This window comes from Podarcis gaigeae (genome assembly GCF_964106915.1).
Source record: "Podarcis gaigeae genome assembly, chromosome: 8".
In the NCBI taxonomy this organism is placed as follows: domain Eukaryota; kingdom Metazoa; phylum Chordata; class Lepidosauria; order Squamata; family Lacertidae; genus Podarcis; species Podarcis gaigeae.
In genome coordinates, this window is record NC_139684.1 from 42,952,815 (window position 1) to 42,971,720 (window position 18,906).

The 18,906-nt window shown below is 46.8% G+C and overlaps 1 protein-coding gene across 20 annotated transcripts in view; it reads right to left on the minus strand.

Moving 5' to 3' along the window:
- Nucleotides 1–18,906, minus strand: part of ZFHX3 (zinc finger homeobox 3) — a 402,702-nt gene that overhangs the window by 152,857 nt on the left and 230,939 nt on the right. For 4 of the 20 annotated variants that reach the window (XM_083752178.1, XM_083752174.1, XM_083752177.1 and 1 more), the window contains exon 1: nt 14,184–14,839. The exons of 13 other annotated variants lie outside the window; for them this stretch is intronic. The gene's annotated coding sequence lies outside the window, so the exon portion shown is untranslated. Of the gene's footprint in view, nt 1–13,650; nt 13,773–14,183; nt 14,840–18,906 lie in introns of those variants that run through there. 3 more of the 20 variants (XM_083752180.1, XM_083752182.1, XM_083752175.1) reach the window with 2 other exon arrangements.

Genomic DNA, 18,906 nt, shown 5'->3' on the forward strand with positions numbered 1-18,906 from the left:
GGAACTGACACCCCCTCCCCATTGTTTTGGGAAAGAAAGTTCTTTGATTGAGGCCAAAGGCAGAAAGGAAGAGTGTTTGTCTTGAGGCCCAATGATGCCGAAGTTACATGCTTCAAAATTCCCAGAGGAAGCTGCTGCCTCTCTGGAGGCTCTTACATTAAAGGCATTTCATTAGTTATTGTGTATCCCACCCTCGAAAAATGGGCAACAGCAAGGCGGGGAGGGATAGAAGAGTTGCTCAACCCCAAGTCACATTGATAAACTTTGCAGACTTTCAGATAAATGGTACAGTAATTAATTCGTTCCGGAGGTTCGTACTTAACCTGAAACTGTTCTTAAGCTGAAGCACCACTTTAGCTAATGGGGTCTCCTGCTGCTGCCGTGCCGCCGGAGCACAATTTCTGTTCTTATCCTGAAGCAAAGTTCTTAACCTGAAGCACTATTTCTGGGTTAGCAGAGTTTGTAACCTGAAGTGTATGTAACCTGAAGCATAGGTAACCCGAGGTACCACTGTACTTTCAACTGCCTGGGGCCCTTTCTCCTTCTTAGAAAGCTCCCCCCACCTCAAACTGCACCCTCCAAAGAAATAGTTTCAACTAACATGACACGTCTCAAGTCAGGTTTCTTGCTGTTGCCATCACATAGCACTACCTATGCTTCCTGACTGACTCTGACACTAGACTAAGCCACATGTTCCACAAAACTGAGGAAGGCTTGCTTCTGTGGGGCTAGAATGTAGTTTTTTTACCTCTATGTAAAGCAAGGAAAAAGTTGTCCCAACTCTCAAATATACTTGGGGGGGGGGGGGAGAACTACAAGAAGCTGATACAAAAGGAAGCTTTTCAAAATTCAGGAACAGCCACTGAGTCAGCCATCTCTAAAACAGGCCCAGAGAAAGGAGACAATCTAGGAAGCATGGCAGCTGACAACCACATAGCATCTAGCCCTGCCCTCCCCAAACACAAGCTGAACTGGGCAAACACTCCACAGCCCTCACCCAATCCAAGCAATCTCCTACCCTACAGTTCCCTACTAGTTCCCTCCCAAGAGACCTAAGGCAACAGATATCAATGAGGGCACTCTATTCAGAAGAGCCATGTATTGCCCCCACCCCTAAAAAAAAACCCCAATGTTCATTTCAGAGAAACTGAACAAAGTACAAACTCTAAGGGGAAGTGCGCCATACCTCCTGAAGAGAATGTTCATGTGTGCAAGAGCAGGGCCCTCACCTCTACTTGGCAGGATACCTCTGTCCAACATGGGGGAGGAGCGTGCTTACTCTCTTGTAGCAATTGCTTTTAGTGAGCAAATGAAATGTCTCTCAACAAAAACTTAAGAAGAGAAAGCACAACAAAGTCTGGAACAGGGCCATATGACTTCATTACACTGGACCCACCTTGCAGGAAAATATGTGTGAACAACACAAAGATAAATCACCTAATCCAGACCCCTAAAGAAGGGCCCCTTTTCACTGTGACGTTCCTGTGGAGTCCTGCAGCTGACAATACTTCCCTCTTGTGATCCAAGATTGTGTGAGGTGTCAACCTACACAAATCCAGCAGGGAGAAAAAAACAAAAAGATTTTTGCAGTTCCATCATCTCATGTCAGAATCTTTCACTGAAATAGCGGCTGTCCTGCTTTCTAATATATAACTAAGTTATTAGACTGGAAGGTATTATAGCGATGATTCTCCAGGCATTGTACAGAACCCAAAAGTGCCAACAGTGTACCTGGATGCACCCCATGCCACTTCCAGGGCGTGCAGACTGCCTAGTCCCCTACTGGCATTCTATAATTGTCAAACCACAACAGCACTAAAGCAAGGAAGAGAAGAGGTGCATTTATCAAGGGACGCGGGTTGCGCTGTGGGTAAAACCTCAGCGCCTAGGGCTTGCCGATCGCATGGTCGGCGGTTTGAATCCCTGCGGCGGGGTGAGCTCCCGTCTTTCGGTCCCAGCTCCTGCCCACCTAGCAGTTCGAAAGCACCCCTAAGTGCAAGTAGATAAATAGGTACCGCTTTATAGCGGGAAGGTAAACGGTGTTTCTGTGTGCTGCGCTGGTGCCGGCTCGCCAGAGCAGCTTCGTCACGCTGGCCACATGATCCGGAAGTATCTCCGGACAGCGCTGGCCCCCGGCCTCTTAAGTGAGATGGGCACACAACCCTAGAGTCGGACACGACTGGCCCGAAGGGCAGCGGTACCTTTACCTTTATATAGTTTCTTATGCTGTGTTTAGACGCTTTTGTCTTGTTTGGGACTGTATTCAACAGACATCCTAATAGCCTATTTGCTCTCCAGCTACTTTTGAGCTTTGCCCACAGGCTCAAGGCTCCCAAGACCTATACCTATTTTTCTAATCATAACAAACCCACAGATTCATTGCCAGAACCAGCTACTCTGACCACAAAGGTGATCCAAGGTGACTTGAGCACTGCTGGGAAATATATATTCTTCCCCTCCCATCAAAATAAAGATCAATTAAACTACAGCTTCAAGTATCTTTTACTTAATGATTCCCCTGAAAAAGCCCCATAAGAGTAGAAATAAGGGTGGCTGGACTAGAGAGATGAAAGAGGAAGGGCGACATGACTCCTTTATTAGGAGGCCAGAATCCACAGTTAATACAAAAAGGAAACTTGTGCTGCTGTGACTCCAAAACCATTTTTTCAGGCCACTCAAATGTTTCCTGAGGGAGAAATCTTGGGAATTACAGCTCCAGCTGATGAAGTCACTGGAGATGGGCAGGGCCCTTAAAAAAAAATGTAGATAAGGATCATTCTCAGTTACAAGTGTGGGTTATGTAGCAATGTGGGACAGAAAAAAATCCAGTGCTTAATTTTCCCATAGAATTTTTTTTTAAGCATTTATAAACTGCTTACTTTTTTAAAAAAAATCTCTAAGCAGAACACAACATAAATACAATAAACAGTATCACTAAAACAAAAATACAGCATAAAACTGGTAAAACAGTAGTCTTAAAGCATATAAAAACAAAAAACAGGAATTCGAGGAATTCTAACAATTAAAAACAAGTTCTGATTCCAAGGTCACAAAAAGCCGGGGGGGGGGGGGGATATGTGTTTAACAAGAAAACTGAAGCAACTGGTGGTTGCTGCTTCACATAGAGAGCTGGGAGGCACATGTTGTAGTTCAAAGGCAACAGCAGAAAATGCATATTCGGAGGGTCACTACCCTATGATATGCTATAGGGTACACTACCCATGATAAGAATTTCTCCAGATAATCTAAGTGTTTTACAGGTCTACATGCAACATTTTAGGTAACCTTGTCCAGAACTGTTCATTATACGTTAACAAGAAGACCTTGAACATGGCTGATCGGCAGCCACTGCAGTTTCCTCAGCATAGATGTAATATGTGCACATCCAGGTGCCCCACTCAACAACCTGGTTATTGGATTCTCCACCAGCTACAAACCATATCCAGGTGCTTTTGGATGAAACTGATTTTTGGATCCATTTCAATCAGGGTTTAGGCCCTGTTTTGGTACAGAAACTGCTTTGCTCACCCTGTATGATTACCTCTGTCGAGAGACAAGGAAAACATATCCCCGTTAATTCTTCTCAAACTCTCAGCGGCTTTCGATACCATCAACCACAGTATCCTTCTGGAGCATCTGTGTGAACGAAGGGTGGGTGGCACTGCTTTGCGGTGGTTCCAGTCCTGCTTGGATGGTTGTTCCCAGAGGGTGTTGCTTGGGAATGCTTTTTAGCCCCATGGAACCTTCAATAGGGGATAGGTCTGAGCTCAACGGAACCCCACATGTTGTTTAACATCTACATGAAACCGCTAAGTAGGGTTATCCGGGGGGTTGGAGTACATTGTCAGCAGTATGCTTAGTGACATTCAGCTCTGTTTCTCCTTTACATCTGCAGGTGAGGCAGAGGAAATGCTGGACCGGTGTCTTGCCTCAGTAATGGACTGGATGAGAGCCAACAAACTGAAACTCAATCCAGATAAGACTGAGGCACTGTTAGTGGGTGGTTCCCTAGACTGGATGTGTGGAAGATCGCCTGCTCTTGATGGGGTTACACTTCTTCTGAAAGAGCAGGTTCATAGCTTGGGAGTACTCCTGGATCCTTTGCTGTCACTCAAGGCTCAGGTGGCCTCAGTGGACCGGAGTGCCTTCCATCAGCTTCAGTTGGTGGCCCAGCTACGTCCCTATCTGGACAGGGATAGCCAAACTACTGTTGTCTATACAGTGGTACCTCAGGTTAAGTACTTAATTTGTTCCGGAGGTCCGTTCTTAACCTGAAACTGTTCTTAACCTGAAGCACCACTTTAGCTAATGGGGCCTCCCGCTGCTGCCACGCGATTTCTGTTCTCATCCTGAAGCAAAGTTCTTAACCCGAGGTACTATTTCTGGGTTAGCCAAGTCTGTAACCTGAACCGTATGTCACCTGAAGCGTATGTAACCCAGGGTACCACTGTACTCTGGTAACCTCAAGGATAGATTTCTGCAATGCGTTATATGTAGGGGCTGCCTCTGAAGACTGTTCAGAAACTTCAGCTAATGCAGAATTGAGCGATCAAGTTGCTCACCAGAGCAAGACAGTTTGTGCATATTACACCGATCCTGGTTTGACTGCACTGGCTACTAATTAGCTTCCAGGCCCAATTTAAAGTCCTAGTTTTGACCTATAAAGCCTTAAACAGCTCAGGACCACAATACCTCAAGGACCACCTCTTTCCATATGAACCTACCTGGACCCTGAGATCACCTTCTTAGGCCCTTCGTGTACATCCTCTCTGAGAGGTCCAGAGGGTGGCAACACAAGAACGGGCTTCTCTGCAGTGGCTCCCCATCTGTGGAATGCTCTTCCCAGGGAAGTTTGCCTGGCGTCTTCATTATACACCTTTAGGCACCAGGCAAAAACGTTCCTTTTTAACCAGGCCTTTGGTTGATTTGATTATCAACTTATGCCCTCTTAAAAAGGGGGGGGGTATTGAGTTGTTTTTATTTAGATTATGTATTTTGTAGTTTTATATTTTGATTTTATTCTATGAACCACCCCGAGACCTCCAGGTATAGGGTGGTATATAAATTAATTATTATTATTATTAATTATTATTATTTCAGACCAATCCCAAGGGAAGCCCCACACTAAACTAATCAAGTGGAGCCAAAGGTTCTGGACAGTTTTGAGCCCACACCAATGGTAGTTCCCAGTACATTCCTTTGTCTATTTAATAAAAAAATATATAATACTTGATTGTAAGAAAACCTCTAAGTGGTTTACAAAAATATAAAACAAAACATCAAAATTATCAACAAAAAAAGTTAAAACGTTTTAAAATATTCAAAAGATTATTTTCTTTATTTTCTTACATGGAAGTGAATGGCTACCACCTATTTCGGGGGGGGGGGATAAAGTGCTATACCCTTTGGAACAACACCCATCTCCATGAGCAGGTACCTCTTCCTCCCCACTGGGAGGAGTGGGGGTGGAGAGGGGCTCCAAGTCAGGCCTGTATAATGCAATACACACAGAGAGAATACACACACAGGAAACGCCTTCTGCTCTGAGGTCTCTGCAATATACAGGCTCTCCCTCCAGTCACTCAACCCTTCATGATGTGCTGGAGAGAATAGCCAGTGACCAACAACCTCTCTGTCATCCTTAACCAGGGACTGGCTTCCGCAGTTGGTGGCCCAGGGGTGGGGGAAGAGACAGAATAGATTTTGCCAGTCGTCCATGCACTGGTAATTTCCAATTGCAATGGGTTTTATGCATGTAGACTGGCTTTCAGAAGTAGTTTCCAAACACCAGGGGTGAAACTAGGCTATATTTCACCCAGTTTGGCGCGCGCACACACACAGACAGAGGGGTTGGGGGGTTGGGAGCCTTAATGGTACCCTTCTGAAGGCTTTCCCAGGGCAAAAAACCCCAGCTAGCCCCCGCCCCGTAGCTACACGATGGCCACACACAGCAGGTCCAGACCACAGCTGTCAGAGTGTTAATGGGGACTTCTCAAAATATGTTAGATCCCTACTTACAGAACTGCATAGACTTTAGACTGTTGATGACCTCTAAGGCCAGGATATCTAAAATACCACCAACTCCCATATGGATCCTTCTATGTGTTGAGGTCATAGTTAAAGACCATGGTCTGTAACCAGAGCAAGGGCCTTTTCTGTTCTGGTGCTATCCTTTGGAATCCCCACCCCAGCAAGGACCACCTGCCTCCCCTTTCTTTTAGATAGCAAGTGAAAACAACCACATTTAATGTGCCCTTGAAGCCAAGTGGGGGAATAAATTTATTGAGGAAGATGCATGCTATTTGCATGACTGTATTTTGTTGACCAGCCTTGCTATTGAGAAGATAGTAAGCATTTCTCACCAAATTCAACACCAAGACTACTACCACCATCAACAGCTACTAAGCCCATAGGCAGGGCAGAAAGACCTGAGATGAGAACAGCTCTGGTAAAAAGGTAAAGGGACCCCTGAACATTAGGTCCAGTCGTGGCCGACTCTGGGGTTGCAGCGCTCATCTCGCTTTACAGCTTCCGGGTCATGTGGCCAGTTCTGGCGAACAGAGCAGCGCATGGAAACGCCATTTACCTTCCTGCCGGAGCGGTACCTATTTATCTACTTGCACTGTGACGTGCTTTTGAACTGCTAGGTTGACAGGAGCAGAGACCGAGCAACGGGAGCTCACCCCGTCGTGGGGATTCGCACTGCCGACATTCTGATCGGCAAGTCCTAGGCTCTGTCGTTTAACCCACAGCGCCACCCGTGTCCCTTACAGCTCTGGTAGGGACCAGCTAACATGGAATACCATCCCTTGCTGAACTCAGAGATGAGAATGACCCAACTCCAACTCCTCCACTGCTGCTCCCGATCAACCAATGCACAGGCTGGACTGTGAAGCCAGTCCTGGTCCTACTTTGCCTGGTAGCTGTTTCCACCAGCCTTAAAAGCTGCTTATGCCAGACTGGAGAATAGCAGGACTAGGTTTCAATAACTGGCTTATCAAGTCCAGGATTACATCTGATCTTAGAGCAGAAATGAGCACTGCTACTTGTGAAGCCTCTCTCTACCACCCAGACACATTTGTCAAATTTCACAGGAATGCAAGTAGCTAGAAATAAAATAGACAAGCTGAATGCTGGCAATGAGGTTTTAAAGGGCTTTTACTGTGTAGCAGGGGCTGCTGTCTCACACACAGAAGACAGCACAGTAACTGACAACTGAAATGTCAGGTTGTGTGAAAGCATCTGTCACAAACAGCCCTGTAGTGTTATAGACAAATGCTATTAGTACATAATCAATTTCCACTGCAGGTTCCTGCAGTAGCTACAATATACCACCTTCTCAAGAGAAATTTGATGCACCAGAGTGAAGACAGACAACAAGCGTTCATCTAAAACTGATCCAAACAACCACGCTAGGGACAAGGCCAAAAACTTGAATTTTCAAGGTTGATGAGTACTTGAAAATATGAATGGTAAGAAGTCAAAAGAATTTACAATAAAGGTGTCAGTTTAGCAGGATAGAGTAAAGTCAAAAGGAATCTGACAAAGCCAAATTTGCAGCAGGCTATAGCTATGAACACACACACACACACACACACACACACACACACGCTTGATGACTGGTCTGTCACCCAAGTCACCACAAGCTGGAGGTTGGCACCTGAATTTCCTCTTTTCTAGACCTGTACCATTGTGTGGAACATATAGCTGAGATGTGCCTGAGAGCACTGCTGCCCAAGTGTGGTCTTCCTGAGGCCCAAACTGCCTCCCCTAAGAGCTTTATGTAAATTGAATCAGGCTCTCAATTTGCTAGCATGCAATGGGGGGGGGGGGAGAATCACATTAGACATCAACAAAGCAGAAGGTTAATTTGAAGCTCCCAGCCCTGCTGCTCCTCTGCTCATCTCTCCCTCAGCGCCTGCTCTTCTTGCTGTGTAAAGCCTGACATCTACAGTTCTGTCTGGCACAGTGAGGGGCTCTGATACAAGGATGGTGGGTACACAACAATCAAGGGCTTCTTCAGCAAGCATGTGCTTTCACTCACAAAGCCAACCGGGCTCTACCAAACAGGACAAGGGGCCTCAAGTCTCCCCAGCCTATTTAGTCCTCAAATTTACCTGGGGCTGTGGAAGCTTTAGAGCATCAGTCACCCCATTTTGCATCGGCAGAATGCCTACTGCCCACCTTCTTTTTTAAGAGGATAAGGGCTCACCCCTCCCATTCAGAAGACACTCCCAAATGCTCTTACGGCTCATCAGCGCTAAACTAGAAGACCTCTAAGGATTCTCCTGGCACTTTCCCTTCTGCAAGCCATTGTCATATGAAGTCTGCTTCTTGCCTTTCTCTGCAAGTCCAACCAGCCTCTTGACACACTCCCACACACAAGAACTACTGTGCCTGGAGAGACACTTATTCATCCAATGCATGTCTCTGTCCATTTCTACAGAACTCAGTAAGAGTACACCAGTAATGCACCTGGCTTAAGGAGCAGGATGAACACTGGTATATTTTTGCAACAGTTGACTTAGGGTTCAAAGAAGAATCAATTTTATACCTTGAGCAATAGAGACGAACTCTTAACCACCAGCTGACTGGTACATACATCATACACTACATTCTCTTCTCAGAGGTCTCTCATGTACTTCTGATGGAGTAAGAAAGCTCAGGGGGAAACTAAGCAGACCACAAAAAGAGCTCAGGCAATGAGTGAGCAACACCCAGGACTATATCTAAGAACAGATTTTCCCGGGCACAACTAGCACTATTAAGGAATGTCCAGAAATTCAGCAATCTACAGGATTTTTCTGAGAACTCTTTTCCAACCCTACCCCAAATTAGAATATGCATCCAAACCCTTAGCAAAGTGAAATGCCTTCTGAAAAACACACACCACAAAATCCAAGGATTACAGCTATACGTTCTTCAGCCACTTGGGAACGAAACTGTGCAATTAAGGGTGATGTGAAATTTAACTGTGCAGCTTTAATGTTTAGTTAACTAGGTGCTTTCTGCAGTTTGGCAACACTATCCAAACAGCTGACCAAGATCCCCAACTCATTAAAAGGATGAATTCAGAAGCTAACCACCAACAATTCCCAACTCAAGAACATGGCCAAATACAAGTCACCAAACCCACTTCTTTCACTTCAGAGCCAGAAGTGGAAATAGCCACGAAATCTCCAGGATATAGATTGTTCCAGGCATCCTGCAAGCTCCTATAGTAGGCAAGCGGGTAATCTAGCAGTTGCCATGGCTATCCTTTTGCCCCTTGAAAGCAGATCTTCCCAGCCTGAAAACCCAAGGTGGAAGAAAGTTTAAAGGGAAACTATGCACCAGCTGCATATTACAGCACCCCACGAAAACATATACAATACTTCCCTAGCTTTGATCACCATTGTGCTTTAAGTTGTGGTTGCTGTGGAGATAACCACTTCACTGACTGACAGTTGTCCTGGGGGAATTCGCAAGAAAATGTGCCCATGGTCGAGGCCTCTTTTCAGTGCCAGAACTCTAACCCAAAACAACAAAGCGCTCCTCTGAAATTGAGCACAAGTGGACCAGACAATCCCTTTTCTCCTCTCTTCCCTAAGAGCTCTCTAGAAGGTTGGCCATTCTCTTTTCAAACGATGCCAGCTGGGTTTTTACACACACCCACTGTGTGCATACTGACTCACATGCAGAACAGCCCCTCAACTAGGTGACAGTGTTCATTAGCCTCCAAATTTTTATTCTTAGGTATATTTTCCCAGCACAATTGAGATTATAGCTATTTATCATTAAAAAACAAAAAAGTGAGTGATAACGATACATAAACAATGGTGTACTATCACATTACAAGACATTTGCTTAGTTTCTTAGCTTTTACAGACGTGTCACCCCAGCAGCTCTTTCTAGGTACAGACTGTGGTACCAAGCCCACCCCAGCACTACACAGCATCAGGATTTCCCAGACAAACCACTTAATCAAAACCACGAGTATTCACTGCACAGGGCCTGTATGCAGATGTTTCGATCCCCATTCTTCCATCCTGATATGTTCATCTAACAACAACTGTATTGTGGATTGGTTACTTCAGAAATGTACAATCTCAGGGCGAAAAAATCAAGGAAAACAAATCTGGTTTTGAAAAGACTGGTTGAACAAAGAATTTCGGCTCCCTTTCCCTCCCTTCACAGTACAAAAGTACAGGGTAGAAACACAGCCTATAGGATTGCAACATCAGGGAGAAAGAGAACAGAATTCAGAAAATAAGACAAAATTAAATCAAGACCATTCTGGAAAATTTATCTTAATTAGCAAGACTCTTTTTTCAGATTACACTCAGATTGCACTGGCAGGCACCTTAAATTGCTTAGTTCACTCCTGGGAGAATTCCAAATACAAATATGGGTAAAGAGAGGGTCCCATGAACATCCCCCCCTCCCCCCAAAAAATGCGGAATGAAGAACAAGAGAGAAAATAAGTCTTTGCTTTGTTCAGTCATCTCAATTGCTACAACCATTACACTGGTAAAGCTGTGTTGTTGTATTAGTAGAATCAATGAGAGATTTTGAGTTTTCCCTCCCAAATTGTCTTTCTGAAAAAGCCCAAATTTGTGCTAATCAATGCTGAGTTACCACACCAGAAATACTCCAAGAATAATACAGCTGCCTCCTTGAATTTCCAGTGCCAATCTCAAGCCGACAGAACAGGGGGATACATGCACTCATCGGGGATTACAGTGTTGAAACATACGCTACCCAGCGCTTTAAAATCAAGTTAAGACACAACCCTGCTCATGCCTTTGTAACGCAACACATTCCTCATAAAAAGCGAGTGCGGTAATCGAGCAACAACAATGCAGGCCCCTATCCAGGCACCTGCTTTGGAGGCAGCGGTTCCTCTACAGCTGCTCAACTACTGGCCAGTCTTCTTTAAGGGAATCTATTCCATTAACTTCCCTCAACTCGAAATGCCACAAGATCATAAGGAGGGGGGGAGGGGGGATAGAAAGTGAGAAAGAGGAAGAGTTTAAAAGGCTGGACAAAGGTCTACACTTTTTATCCGGGACCAAGTGGCTCCCTGCTTAATGTGCACCAACAATAACCATGGGAAGGCTGTGTGCGGAGATTTCTTTGGTATGACTGAAAAGCACCTTAGCTCAGTTCCCGGGAACAAAAGGCCAGCACTATGGAAAGTGACCTGGGGTTTTCCCATCAAGTCAAGTGTCAAGGCCACTTCATTTTCCCCTCTGCTCAGATGCAGAAAAGCAAACTTCCTAGCAGCTCTTCTTCCTCAGAGCCAAATATACAGAGAACATTTTTAAAATTAAAACAAAGCAGCCCTCTCAGACGCAGAAGAGAAGCTGCTTTTCCTTCCCGCAGTTCTTCGTTACCGACAAACGCCTACTTCCAGGCAGAGAATAGTCCGAGTGTCAGAGTTGATTTTACTCTCTAAAGAAAGTCAACTGACCAAAAGCAAAGGAGAAAAAATGCATTTTATGTTCAAATAGAGACAAGAAACAGAAGTGGAGGGAGGAGGGGGAGAAACCCTGAAACACTTTCCTTCTTTTCACAGCAGGCGCCCCACTAATGCTGGCCTCCGATTTGCAAGTGAATTGAAGTTGTCATTGGACCTTTAAAAAAAAAAGGGTGGAGAAGGAGAACAGAAGAGAGAATTAAAGATGTGGAGGAGGGAAAAATGTAAAGAAAGAAAGGGAAACTGAAATGAATCATTGCCTGACATGGCGGCCCAAGGACAAGCCACAAAGTTGATGCTGGAATGTTTAGCCAGACCCTGAGACCACAGAGTGATGAAAATGCACCACACGACCCTCAGCCTTTGAACCCAGAACATGCTCTGCAATTGCACTTCCACATGCCTCCGCAGGCTCCAGCTGAAAACTGGAGGAGGCACAACAGTTCAAATAGGAAAGGAAATGACATCAGCAAACTGGAGGACCTGTTTAGAAGAGACCAAAACAAAACAAACTTCTAAATATTTTCCATAAGAGACCTCTCACAAAAAGCCATGAAACATACCAGTAACACAGCACCAACAGAATAAAAATAAGGGATTGCAACTGTCATCGTCGGAATGGGGGGGGGGGGCACAAGTATGCCAAAGCAGAGGAGGCCGCAAGCTCTCCTCGACTGAGTTTTCCCTTCTGCCGATGTTGCATTCATATTACTGTTTATAACCAAAACCAAGCCCAGCATTTCACTTCATACAGGACCAGACAGTGAAACCAGGTTGTTAATACTGAATTCTTAATACTGGCAAGTATTCAGTTACATAATAATAAAAGAGGCTGCAGCGAACAGCAATGCAAGGCCACACTTTGTCACTAACATCAAACAAAAAACAGGGCACAGCTGTTTCCAATCAGAGCTGATTTCAATGCAGGTAGTTTATGAAAAGAAAAAAAGAAAAATAAAGTATGGGTAATTCATTTGCCTCCTGAACGATAATCCTCCTGACAAAGGGTCCAAACCTCACTCCTGCGATACCCATGGCTAGTATGGGAACTGTTAGCTACCTAACGCTGAGGAAATACATGTGCACAAAGCACACACCTATCTTTCTCACATACACTGATTTTCACATATAAAAACTTACTATATATAAGAATAGATAAAACCACTAAAAATGTACAGGAGTATTTTGAATATAGATGAATAGAAAGTACACTTCTCAGATTAATACCAAGCTTTCATTGCTTTTCTATGCAATACCTTAAGACTGTAAATCTATAACCACTGCAATAATTTAGTGATTAAAAACTATGATAACATATTGTGTAACTGAAAACCACATAATGCCTGCCAACACTCCTCCTAGACATGGAACAAAAATACATAAAGTGTGTTGCTTGCAGCAATCTTCCCTCAGTTTTTTAACTGGAAGGGGGGTGCTCACATACACATCAGAAAACGGCTCACTACGATCTACATAAACATTTCAATTCCTAACAGCTTAAAAAAAAAACCTGTTCCCCCTGTCCCATCTCTTTCTAATAAATGAGGACAGAAACATTCCTTTCTTTCTAAGTTTGCTGTAACTGGAATAGCTGGTCTTGCGTTATGTCCTACATATTCAAAGTTGCTTTGTAACAAGATATGGAAACCAAACCTTATTTGCTTAAATTTCAAGGCTCGGGAAGGGGGGCTTCCCCCTCTTCCTGCAGCAAGATAAAAATTAAACCAAAATATAGAAATATTCCTCTAGGTAGCCTCTGCCCCTCCTAAGCTGCCAGCCTGTTCAGCTCAACGGCAGGATTCCTGGCCCCTGAGGAAGGCGTCCCCAAAGGCAGGACCCGACGACCACGGCTAGCTGGGGCACGGCTTCCATGGGTAGTTTGGGCCGGCACTTCTCAGAACCCAAAACAAAGGTCTGGGCGAAAGACGCACTTGGCACCATCCACCGCAAACCCCCGGACATTTGGTCTTCACCACCACCACCACCCTCCCCGCGGAGACGACTCGGTTTGTTATGAGGAAACAGCAAAAAAGAAAAAAAGGAAAAAGGCGCAGTTGCAAATATTTAGATAAGTGCAGAACGACGACTCCTCAGCACTAAGCCAGCAAGGCACAGGGGGCCGGCCCCAGGGTGGAGTGGACTGGGGCGCGGGGGGGGGGACTCCTGCTTGCAACTCTCCGGGTGCCCCCTACCTAGGCAGGAGAGCGCTGGGCCGAGGGCGCTCGGGGGCTCCGGTGACATGTCGGCAGGCAGCGTGCCTGGGCACCGCCTCCGGAGCAGGGGGTAGGGGCTGCCTCCCCGGGAAGCGCGGCGAGGAGGCCGGCGGAGGGGAGCCGCGGCGGCGGGCGGGCATCGCAGCCATTTCCCGGCCACCCTCTTCGCTGCCCTATCGATTATGCAGATGGGCCGATCAATCTACCCTCTGCCGAGCCGAGCGCCGAGGCACTCCTGCCTGCCAAGGCGAGGCAAAGCGGAGAGGCAGCCCGCCCGCCCGCCGGACTCTCCTCCGCGCCTCGCCGCTGACCGACGGCCAGCCCAGCCCGGGCAGCTCATTCTTCTCCTCGTGGGCCGCCTCTCTCTCCTGCCTGCTTGCGATCGGTCGGAAACACCTGCGAGGGCGAGGGACACAAAGTTTGCCGGGGGGGCCCCGATCCAGGCGGGGGGCTGGCCGAGCCAGCCCCATGCAAAGCAGCCCAGGCGGGGCGGCGGAAAAGTTGCCACTTACGCGGCTGGCGGCGGCGTCCTCCCTCCTTCCTCCTCTTCTTCTTCGTCTCCCCCTCCTGCTGCTGCTCCGGCGAGGCGGTTAATCCCGGGAGAAGGCGGCGGCGGCGGGGCTACAGATCCCATGAAGGCTGCAGGATCGGCGCGCTCCGAGGAGGAGCCCGGGGTGGCGGTGACGGGACGAGGCGGCGACCGGAGCAGGAGCGACGGGGGCCAGAGCCAGGCGGGAGCCGCTTCCACTTGCGTCGCCGGCGCTGCTGCTGCTGCTGCCGTCGCCGCTGCTGCCCAGCAGCAGCAGCAGCATCGTTCTCGGGAGCGGGCGGGCGCCCCCCGGAGCGAGCGAGCGAGCAGAGGAAGGAAGAAGCGGGGCGGGCGAGCGAGCGAGCGGGGGGCCCGGACAGGCGAGCGGACGAGAGCCGGGCTGGCGGGGCGGCCGGAGCAGGAAGCGCCCGCGCTCAGATCTGCTGATTGGGGAGAAAAAAAAACTCTTTGGATCTTTATTCTGCTAATTAGTTTCCTGCAAAAAATGGCTGATTAGTGCAGTGCGCATGTGCCTCATTACCCAGGCACGACGGGAAGGGCTAATTAGCCACCTTCTGGATCAATAAGATTCAGCCCAGGCGGCGGCGGGGGAGGGAGCGCGCGAGCGAAGCAGGGGAGGGGGGGTGGCGGCGGCGGCGAGGAGGAGAGAGGGGGAGGAGGCGCGGGAGGGAGCGGGCAAGTGAGGAGGGAGATAGGAGGGGGGCCGGCGGGGCAGCCAGGAGGGCCAGAGGGAGGAGAAAAGGAGGAAGCTCTCCCAAACCGGGAGGGGGGAAGGCGGAGAGAGGGAACGGGGACCAGTCCGGGCCGCTACCCCCCCCCCCGCATTCCATCGGGCTCCTCGGCCGCAGGGCCGCCTCCTCGTCCCCTCCCCCGCGGTGGGACGGGGCTGCAGCGGCGGCGGCGGGAAGTTGCCGAGAAAGTTGCTGCTCGGCGGGAGGAGCCCAACTTGGCCGCGGCCCCGATCCTCTGCCCCCGAGTTGGCCGGCTTTGCTCGTCTCGGGCTTCGGGTGTGCCGTCGCCGCAGGAGGAAGCAGCTGCATTCCTGCGTTCCCCACCAAAGGTCGCTTCTTCGCGGCCCCCGTAACGGGCTGCGCCGTTTCCTCGTGCCCCGCTGAGTCGCTTCGGCCAGCCGCTGGGTTTGGAGCCTTTGGAGGAAGCTTCCTCCCCGCCTCACCACCCAAGTTCTTTCCCCCCGGAATGGCCGAAGAAGTCGGCAAAGGCGGCTGGCGTGGAAGTACGGGAGCCGCTGGAGCGGAGATCTTCTGCCCTCCGCCGCACTTTGATTCCCTTTTCGGAAGGGCGCCGTTCTGCCTCCCCTTCCAGCTTCCTGCATTTCTGCTGGGGTGGCGAGGCCGGCTCTGGACATGTTTGTTTGCTCAAAGACAACCGGTAAACGGGGACTGCCGAATTGATACAGGCACGCATCCTTCAGCGGCTTTTTCCTTTGGGGTTGGGTGGCTTTTTAGAACGTGTCGCAGCGAATGCACCGAACGAGCGGAGCTTTCTCGGTATTTTAGATGCTAGCTAACAGATTAAAACTGTACGTATTTAATTCGAGACATTCTGCAACCACTATTCGTGTGTATGTAATAACAAGTATGCATAATGGTGAATGTATCCGTAGGAGGCGTGCGGAGGTGCCGTGTCTGCCTTGCAGATATTTATGTGACCGCTTTCGGGTACTTGGTACCCACACGTTTGTTTTCTCTTTGTTTTAGTTTGATGGCAAAATGTTTTTTTAAAAAAATAATTAATTTTTCTAGAAATGAGAGTGCTGGACGCTCCTGAGTGCATTTTTTCAGTTTGTCAACTATAGTTTGTGCCCCTCATCCCTGGGGAAGGAAATCCAAATTGATGATCAATCTGTGTAGCAGGAATGCCTCCTACTACTCTTGGCATTTGAGCTCTGCAGAAAAGCGACAGGGATGGGGGCCAAACCAAAGTGCTTGGGTTTCTACTAAGGAAGCGAGAGAACATCTGGGGAGGTGTAGGGTGTTTAATTTTGCTGCAAATAGTGTCTTATCCAGAGATCATGGGCACCTCTTCCACCCCCAGTTTGTCTGTATGTGCCTCAGCCCAGCTAGCTGGCTTGTGTACTGCAGTCCTTCCATCTCCTTTCACATGTGGATTCTATCAGTGTAAACATGCCAAAGCACATCTGTCTGTACAATTAATACGATGATCCAAGCATCATTCTTTAATTGGCTTTCTCAGCTGTTCGCCCCCCCCCCCCTTGTAGTCTTGTTCCGCTCTGATTTCCAGATCTAAGTTACCCTAAATAGAAGGCTGCTTTTACCACTAAGGCAGAAGAAGGGTTAATATGCAGTAGCAAAAGAGTGGTGTGCTCTGGGGCATTTTTAGCTGCCTCTGGAAAAGGTGTAGGGGAGATAATCAAAACCTGGCTAACTATGGGCTTAAGCTTTGGCAGGTGCCAGAAGTAGAGGTGGAAGAACAGCTCTGACTTCTAGGCAGGATGGAAGAAATTGGAAGCTTTCTTCTTCCTAACGCAGAAGAGAACAAAATTGCCCAAAATGATATGGGCTCAATAGTATCTCAGAGATCAAATAGAGGTGCTTGATACAGCTTGTGAACTGCTGTATTTTTTGAAGTTTTTGCCAGATGGGTATTAATTAAAAAATACTCTTATTAATAGAGAAATGTTCCTGGGTGAGCAGACAGCTCACTATAACTGCTGTGAACAACTGAACACATACATTCAGAGAAAATGTGGTGTTAACACTGGAAAAAGGCACATTGTAAGACCCCCCCCCCAATTAAATATTTACCTAAAGAAAAATACAAGAAATGACAAACTTTTCTTTTGTGAAATGGCTACATAGGTAGGAGCACCTTGTGAAAACCAGCAAGTTTATTTAGCTTTTTTTGTCTCTTAAGACAAAAGTGCTGGAAATAGAAAAGGTGAGGTGGGGATTCTTGCTGTAAGGCATTTGGTCTGCCAAGCACTGATTTGGCTGAATATACCGTAGTCCCCCTCTGTAAACTGAAGTAGGAGATCCATAACAGTCCCAAACATGGATGAGACTGACTCATCACTCTAAACTGAGTTATACAAAGAGATCAAATGGTAAAAATTGAAGTAACTTGTGGAATAAAAGCTATTGGAAATGCTGCAATGTTGTGCTATTTTCGGATGTAGGACTGCTCCCCCCCCCCCCCGCACCTGAATTAAACTGGGGAGGGGTACACTTAAGCCAGAGGTTACAGGATTGAAAGTTCTATTAGCTCAACTTGCCTGTTGCCTTGAGCCATGGTAAAGTTATACTGCCTTGGGGTCAATGGACTTGAGCTTCTTTTCTAAGATGTAACCTTCCTTGCTGAAAGACACCTCAGGGTATGTACAGTAATTTTGTTGTTGCTGCTTGAAAATGTAGCAAAGGAGCGAGAATGCAGCTTGCAAAAGTAAACACATCTAATGCTGTGAAAATGTGGGTCAACTTAGATGTATGGCCACTAAGCTAGCAATATATTACTTCTGTATAAAGTTCCTAACAGTTGCTGCTAAACAAATGTTAGGCATGGTACTAGTAAACTATTTGAAGGTACCGTATTTATCAGAATTCGCATTCTGTCTGCTCCTTCGCAATGGATATGTGCAATCAACACCTAATACCAGGAGTATGCAGCCTTCTCAGCATTTCTTTTCCTAATTTAGCTGCACAGTCTATAAATGCTTTGATTGTATTTTGATTTGGAAATTTTCTTGTTTGAACAAAATCAACTCCACAGCACAGGGGAGGAAAAGGAAATGGCTGCTGTTAAATAAGTAGAGCTGATGTATTAATGTGAGGGCTTCACAGATCAGAAACTCTTGAGGGCTGCTTCCCTCTACATGGCAAGTCAAAGCAGCCTCTGGGGCTGAGATGCAGAAATGACACTGGGATCTTAAGAGGGGAGCCGGAGAGATGGACTGTTGCAAAGCTCCTCAAACCAGAAGGCTGATTTATATCAGCAAGTGTGTTATTGCTTAAAGGGTTGTGACTCGGGATCTGCCTTTTTGTACAGAAAGACAGCAGAAGATCTGTTTACATTTCTTCTCGAGAGAAGTTTTCTCTAGCCTCTTCAAAGAGACTTTTTTCTTCATGAACACCCTATCCTCCCCACCCCCCTGCACATAGTATCATAGTCAATTAGAATGGGTGGCTATCAGTGAATTAAGTTACACCTCACCTTTCTATATCATACTGTACAGAGGCAGCAATCGGGTATTGTTTCTAGTCTATTATCCTTGTTATACTAACATTTGTTACTAACAGACCTTGTATGACAGCCGACAATACAATGGAACTATTTTATATTTAATGTGACATTTTTAATTGTTGGAGAAAAAACTTTAATCAGTATATTTGCTAAATTCTTTCTTATTCAAAGTCTTTGCTTATACACAGCTTTAGTTGATACTGTCTGATTATTATATTGATGTCAACTTAAAATTTATCCCAATAAGGACAGTTACTAAGAGTTTGCACTGTTTGTTTAAGGAAAATTAAGTAAATATGAATTTAAATTAAAACCTAGGATTGAATTATAGGCTGAAGGTGCAGTCTCCCTTCTCCAGTACCATTCATAGAACTTGATTTGGTAAACCTATCAAATGATATTTTAAAAGAGTCCTTCTCTGCTTAAATCTACCTTCAAAACCACAGCCTCACACACAAGACATCCTA